This window comes from Homarus americanus, unplaced genomic scaffold (assembly GCF_018991925.1).
Source record: "Homarus americanus isolate GMGI-L3 unplaced genomic scaffold, GMGI_Hamer_2.0 scaffold31417, whole genome shotgun sequence".
NCBI lineage: Eukaryota > Metazoa > Arthropoda > Malacostraca > Decapoda > Nephropidae > Homarus > Homarus americanus.
In genome coordinates this window covers 6,104-14,056 of record NW_024728560.1, presented here as the reverse complement: position 1 = coordinate 14,056, position 7,953 = coordinate 6,104, and the positions used below count along the sequence as shown (strand labels likewise).

At 42.3% G+C, this 7,953-nt stretch overlaps 1 pseudogene; it reads right to left on the bottom strand.

Annotated features, from left to right (window-relative positions):
- Positions 1-1,559: 1,559 nt before the first annotated feature.
- On the bottom strand, positions 1,560-7,729 carry LOC121866140 (annotated as a pseudogene).
- Between the last annotated feature and the right edge of the window lie 224 nt (positions 7,730-7,953).

Here is a 7,953-nt window from a genome sequence, read left to right as displayed (position 1 = left end):
CTTGCACCCAGAGGCCATGTTTCGCACCCATACAGTATAATAATGGCAGCTCAATATATTTTGTACACATCTCCAACTTTGCTCTCTTTAAATAGTTCTTTCTCTCCATTTAATTTTTAATGCAAATATTTCTTTTCTTTACCTCGACTATTCTCTAGTTCAGTTTGTTATCCTTTGTTCCATTAGGTGACATTTTCCACTCCACGTCTCAATGTATTTTGTATCTACTTGTAGAAGTGTTGAAAATATTCACTTATACAAGTCTTTTATGGAATTAGCGTTCATGTGCTCCTCTGAGTTACTCTGTGGGTACATGCGGGAGAAGGGTTTCTGAGATAAGACCAATGTGTTTCACCGTGTTATAATTACATAACGGGTTAGAAAAAATTGCCTTAAAACCGCCATTTATTCATCAGTTCCTCCAAATACTTTATTTCTTAAAGTAATAAGACGTCATGGAAGAAACCAGGAGCATCAACCTTGTGCGAGGCTAAGTCGATGTAATGATAAACCTAGAACCAGTTCAGACCTTTTGTTCAGGGATGAGGAAAAGGTTCAGGGTGTTATGACCCCTATGAAGGTCAGGGGCAGGGAAGATGGTCATGGTGTCTAACATGGGACAAGCTAGGGAAGGGGAAAGAGGTTGTGGGAGGTGTCACTATGATAGATAAAGTGAAGGGGCAGGAGGAAGACGTTTAGGACAATCATTGGGGCAGATGTTGTCGATGGCACACACGGAAGACGCCCAGTCACAGAATTTGGCCTGAGGGTTGTAGAGTGTACCTGCAGCACATATTTCCTCTGTAGCGTCGTAACCGTTGTCAACATTCTACCGATAAAATAATTTTATCGTTACATTGAGTATCGTAAAGATTTATTCCTTTTCCAAGACTCAAATGTGTTGTGATCAGTGACATTCATGTATATGATCAGCACAAAGCCAGAGATCATTATAGTCAAAGATAATCTGTAGTAGAAGAAATGATTCTGCATGAAATGAAAGATTTGATTCATTACAAATGTAATGAAGTAGATGGCAGATATCTGGTTAACGGATAGCACTGCACCACACTGTTTAGTTATGTGCCTAACAGTAAACTCTTAGTTAAGAAGAGCTGATCTTACACAATATGACATGTGTTAGTTTATCCTCGAAACTCTGTCCCTAGGAGCCAGCAACATAACATTGAAAGGATTATAACTTCTGTACAAAAACTTGAAACAAAAATTCCAAATGTTGAGTTGCTGGAGATTAAACTTGTTAAGCTAAAAATATTGCAAAGGGAATTTCCATTAACTCTTTATATAGTTTACTAATTCTTATGCTGTACTACACACAGTACAGTACTGTAAATTATAACACAATTTAATCATGTGTATGACAACATAAAACTACATGTACTTCAATTTCAAATTATCTCCACAAATAATAGTAAAATTATTACAAAAACAATGAAGATCTAATACAACTACTGTTTTACAATAATAACACCTAATAATACTAGTTACTCTAATGTAACAACTATGTTTCCAACTACACCAGAGTCATCAATTGTACATTACAGACACTCACCGGGGCAGAGGTAGTAGTGGCAGTTATCAGGGAGCATTGAGCTCTGAACACACACTATCAGGACGAGGAGTAGCGCGGGTGGTGGTGGGGGTGGTGGTAGGTACTCGGGTCCTGGTGATACAATGTCATATGTTTTTAAAAAAGGGATAAAGCAATATGATCAATGGTTAACCACCAAACTTGGTATTTTGAGTGATGGCCAAGTGGTTATATAGCACTACCTCCCTGTTCCAAACATTGCTAGTTTGATCACGGGGCACTCCCAGTCTACCCAGCTATAAATGGTTACTTAACTTTCTAACGTTGGCAAAATGTGTATTGAAGGCTTAGTATGGTATACAGTTTACTGTATCCACACTGACCCTAACGAGCAGTTATGTCTATAGAATGATCCACTATCACTTTTCAATTTTGGTATTATTGTATAAATGGGATTTAAGCACCAAGTTATGACACATAAAGAGGTGGTAGTGGTAGCAAAAGTGACACTTAGTGGTGGTTGGCGGTGTTGGCGGTGTTGGAATTATTTCACCACTGAAGGTCTCCTCAAGGTCTTGATGAGGTCGAATTTGCGGTCATGACACTCACCCAAAGTCGTCAGTCTCAATACTCCAGATCATCATACCGGCCAAGTTCTTGCCTTGGCATAGTTGGCCTGCACAGGTAACACTCACTATAAGTACTTGAGAAGATTATCACTAATCACATCCATATTATTTCCTTTTGTTTGAAAAACAGAAGTCTTGTCTGGCATACTGAAAAATTAGGTAAGCTTAGTTGAGAAAAACAGAAGTGGTTACTATGGAAGCGAGTGTCAAACCACGTATTACCTTCACCACACAGGAGTCGTGGTCATCATAGGAGCACCAGATCCTCTCATGGCTGTAGCTGTAGGTGTGCTCGTTCATACCTGGTGCTATCTCTACCACCCAGTCACTCTCTGTCTTCTGGAACTCACAGATCTGCAAAAGAGAAGTCAAAGGGTTAAGAGGATGATCAATTTGTCAGTAATTCTCAACATCATTATTTATAAGGAGTTAAATGCGTATACAAGTACAGTCGTTTTCCTCCTCCATACATTATGTTAGGGACATCCTTTCATTACCTCATTGTAGCCTAAAATCCTGGACTCTGGTGTAGGGTCCTGCAGGTCCTGGCTGGCTGGCGGGGCGTAGTAGCCATGCTCATCTGTGTTAGAGTTCAGCTTCCAGCAGCGACCATACAGAGGTACACCCAAGGCGATCTTGGTGCTTGGCATTCCTCCATCAATCCAGTAATTCACAGCAAAGTCCTGTATACAAAGAACCATCATGTGTCTGACACAGTCCATGTACGATACATAAACCGAGTGTAACAGAAATATGTTTTTGAAGTCTATCTAAATTAAGACTCCATGCATAATATATATTGTCTAATTGTCGCGAGGGAATTTTATTATAAAACAAATATGTTATCATGTGCATCAAGGTATATCAGAGGCAGGTGACTCACCTGGTTGAGTGAGCATTATCTCCCGTGTCGTCGGGGTACTGGTAGAGAGCCAGACTGGTGGTGGGTGTAGGGTCCCAGGCACCATGCAGGTCGTATGCCATCAGGATCCAGTCTACCTGCTGCGCCACACCTGGGATGTCAAAGGCTGGGTCGATGGTGAGCTTACCGGCGGACACAGCGGCCGTCAATAACATGTTGTTAGCATGCAGCGCCTTATTGATCGAGAAGGGTGACGTAATTCACCTGTAAACAACACCACATACATCAAGATCACTTGCTTCTCATAAGTGAACTGCTCTGATAAATGTCTGTTGTCTCCTAACTCAAAGTGTTTGTCATGAAAGTACTTCTGTTGACTCAAGAGCGTGTGGCGTACCCTGTCCTCAGGCTTCCCCCACGCTGGGTCGGGTACTCCCAGTCCAAGTCCAGACCATCAAAGTTGTGGGCCTTCAACAGCAGGAATCAACAAAACTCTTCCTTAACGAAGGACTTGCAGCCATCTGGAAACAGGAAAATACATCATACAACCTTTTTGCTGAAAGAAGTACAATATTACCAGATTTACTCACCGCCTAACCATAAAACATCAAGTTATGCACTGAACACCTTGGTCTTCACTGACTGTCAAATATAAGACAAATCAACTAATGTAATCAGATGTGTAAAGTAAAAGTTGTCTCACATTAGAGTATTTGGGGAGCCCTCATTCCATCCTCCTACAGCCAGAAGGGTTTTGAGTTCAGTGTTTTGCTCCGAGGGCGGTGAACCTGTTGTAGGCGCACTTGCCGTAGTTCTCACACAACTCGTTGAAGGGATAACCTGTAAACCAAAATCTTTAACATGATGCTATGGGTGAAAGTTACAGCAGATGTTCCCAAGAAATCGGCTGGGAACTCGTTAGACATCAGTATTCAGCAAATTCTTATCTCCATGCAGGTGAATTCATAGACATCTGGCTATCGCTGGATACATTCTTCAAGATGGTCTAATTATTTCATAGGACCCGAGATATAAGAGTTGAGTTGAATGTAGAACATTTCCAGCTGCTCGCGCCAGTAGTCACTTATAGTGTATTTTGAAAAAAAAATCACCATGATAAAATGCTACTTACATTTTATTAAGTAGTTTGATCACTAAAATTCCACCAGTTTATCTATCTTTCTAATATTTCTTAAATTTCACCAATATATTGCTCAACACCTTCAACATATGAACAAAATATATTGAAAGGTTAAATAACTCACCAGTAATTAAAGGTATTGTAAAGAAAAAAAATCCATACGAAGCCTGGAAAGGATCTGTGTTACAGTGAATGTGAAGAAGAACAAAAACACGAGAGCAGAACTGAAGGAAAGGCCAAACAGGGTTATTTAGTATTTATACAGAAGATACCTCACAGTTTACAGTGATCAATTAAGTTTGAGGACTTGGTTTATACAGGAGCTAGGCTTAGTAAGGCTGGAATGGAATGATGGTAATTGTATATCGCATCTGAAGGTCTGTGATGGTACACTCATATAAAAGTTCGCTTCATCCAAGATTGTCACAACTATGAAAGCCTAATTCTATCTGACCAGACAGTTGAAAAATAAAATATGTATAACAAATAAGATGAGAAAAAATTAGAATGTAGGAGAAACGCAAGTAGTGTTATATGACTCATGGATGGAAACCTGCTCGTGGTATACCTGTGAGAACCTGAGGGAAGACAGTGAGGCTGGTGAAGACACATAACACTGAGGTACGTACACAAAGAGGGCAGCAAGACACCTCATGGCCTAATAACTGTCAGTGAATGTAGCTTACATGTACAGTAGTTTATGGGGATGCAGCAGTGAGCTTTAAATATATATAATGGCTTAGGTCTGTGGAAACATTAGTTTATGAACAAGAAAAACGAGGTTCAGGTCACACCTTGGCGATTCCACCTAGAAAGGTTGCAGGTAAGGTGGTACTCTTCAATATTTACTGAACTACACAGAGAATGATCTTATTCCTAGGTAAAACGTTTCTGGGCGTTTAAAAAGTACAATAAAAAGCATCACCCTGATCTTGTTGTCATAAGAAAGTCCAGCGAAACCAAAGATGAGATGAGTACAGATGGCTGGGTCGATGGCCTCTACGTCGAACTTGCCCTTGTCTGGCCTGTACACGGCCCAAGAGCCGTAGTAGCACACCATCACGCCATCATTGGCAGCTGCAGCAATAAAAATAACATTATGTATATTATTTAATTACGTGTGAACGACGTCACAGATTAAGTTAGAAAAGCTTTATTGTGACTTGTGTTTCAGAACTTCCCTACATCTTAACAACACTGACAAGTGGATCTCACACTAGTCACACAACCCCACTTTATCCTCTTGGAAGACTACTGGTCATGTTTCATAATGCAGAAGATCTCAACCTATTTCTACAGTGACATAAACTATTTTTCAGTATAGTGGACAGTGATGGATGTCACCTGTGACGGCGAGGCGAGGGCCAACAGTGAGAGAGGCACCAACAACTTCATGACGTCTGTTGTTCGTCAAGGAGTCAACTGTGGATGTTGACGACCACTGGTGCTCCTGAAGGTCTGCTCCAACATTTATACCGAGGTGTTGATCCACATGCACACGACACCCAGCTGTATCTCCTGCACATGACAGCTGATATCTCTCATCTCCAGGCTGTGAGAATGACAGATGTCACTGAAGTGTTCATCATATCTAACAACTCCAACATAGAATCAAAACAAAAATATTTTATACACATTGAAAAAATACCGAAGTAAATATAAGAAACAAATAAAAAGTCTTATCATTTGTGAACATAATGGTGTGAGTTACCGTAATTTCTCAAATAGTTCTCATTAAAAGAACAACAAAGGCGCATCAAAACTCATGTCAGGTGACTTAGTTGCTAAAGTCTTATAGTTCACTGAGAAATGATGCAATTGGCTAGGTAAATCTGGCTAATATGGGTTGTTGGTAACACCATCACCTGCAACTTTCCCCAATATGTGTTGATGAAAAAATACTGTTGCCACTTTAAAATGTTTTAATTTGGCGGCGGCGACTTTAGCTTTCTTTAGTCTTTCCTTCGTGGGACATGATGCCCGTCCGACAGATGGCGAGACCGAGCAAGCTGCCTTGTTTAGAGTACCCAATCTCTTCGTCGTCGATCATCACTGGGCCCGGCTGAATTTGGCTATGGGTATGACCTCGAATTACATTTTGTTTGTTTTATCTTCTATTTCTTTTCATACCTCGAGATATCCTCTATTGCCCGAACAGTGAGTCACACCATCCTTGTCGTGGATCTTCCTGGGCAGGTGACGATCTGTGGCACATCATCGGCATACATGACGTACTCATTGCTGACGATTGGGGGTGACAGGTCAGCTGAGTAGAGCGTGTAAAGGGTTGGTGAGAGACAAAGCCCGAGGCACACCGCTCGAGTGCAGATTCTTTCCCCACAATGTTCTTGCATCTTGATTTTGGCTGTGCGGTCCGTAATGAAGTTGTACAACAGGTGCGTCAGGTTTTCGGGTAGCCCAGTTGTAAGATCTTATACTGTAGCGCCGTGTGCCAAACCTAGTCAAACGCATTGCTGACGTCCTCAGCACTCACGTTGCACTGCAGGCGGCCAGTTATGGCATTGGCGATCTGCTCGTAGACCTCTATGGTGGTGGATGTGCCTCGTTACTGGCGGAAGCCGAACTGGCAGGGATGCGTCCTCGTCCTTCAGATATATCCGCAAATGCTTGTTTACCATTGGGGATTTTGGTTGGTACCTCCAGTAGCGACATTGGTCGAAAGTTTTCGACTTTGTTTGGGCTTCACTGCGTTTGGTATGAGGCGGATAACGGCTATTTTGAACATCTTAGGGAAGTATCCAGAGGCGAGGCAGGTATTGCATATATGAGCAAGCCTTTTACCATTATGTTGTCGGGAAGTTAATATACCTTTGTCCAGGTGACTTGTTTTAAAACCCTTTGATGATGAATAACACATCTGCAGGAACTAAGCGCTCCGTTAAGTAGCTGTTGTCCGCCAGTCTAGTGAAGTCAGTCCGTGCGAGCGGCTGGAGCAGGTGCGGATGGTCCTGCAACTGACATAAAATGTTCTCCTCAAACTCTCTGTCGAAGTCCACTAATGATAAAGATCTTTCGCAAATGTTACCGATGTAATTGTTCTTGGTTTCCTCTCCGAATATTTTATCGTTTTGATCGAGTAGGTACGAGACTGTATTAAGAGGGAACCAATCAGTCGCTTGATCCCTTCAGAAGGAGGCAGAGTTGCGGTAGTTGTTGGCTGCCTCCACATCAAGGCAGCCCACTTTTGTTCATGTAGACATTTACTCTCGTGCTGGATGTCCGTCTGTAGCTCTGGAACCGGTTTCTCAGCTCTTGCGTTCACCCGAAGATACTGGCTAGCTGTCTCACATGATCATACTGGCACTGAGCTGCCTCAGCTGATGACTAGTGTGAGGATGGGGAATGGTCCTGTGGGTGGTGTCGGGATGTTGTTGTCCATTTCATCTTACATGAGTGTACCACTGCTCGACCGCGTCGTCGATGTCATTGGGCTGGTCTCCTCCAGGTTTCCTCCTTGAGACTGAGACTCCACGAAGAGTTCCAGTCTGTCCGTTTGAGCTTGACTTGATTTTGGTGAGGATCATAATGGGATTGGATGAAAGCATCACAACGACTGGCAGGTGGTTGCTGGTATCGATGGGTCCGGCGGTAATGTGCCTGTTCAGGATGGCCTCATTGCTAGAGATGATTATGTTGGGTGTTGCGGCACTGGCACATTTTCCCCTGCTGATGTTGTCAAACAGCGCCACACCGACGTTGTTCTCATTACTATGTCCGCGTATGGCATGGCGTGCATTTAAGTCTCCTA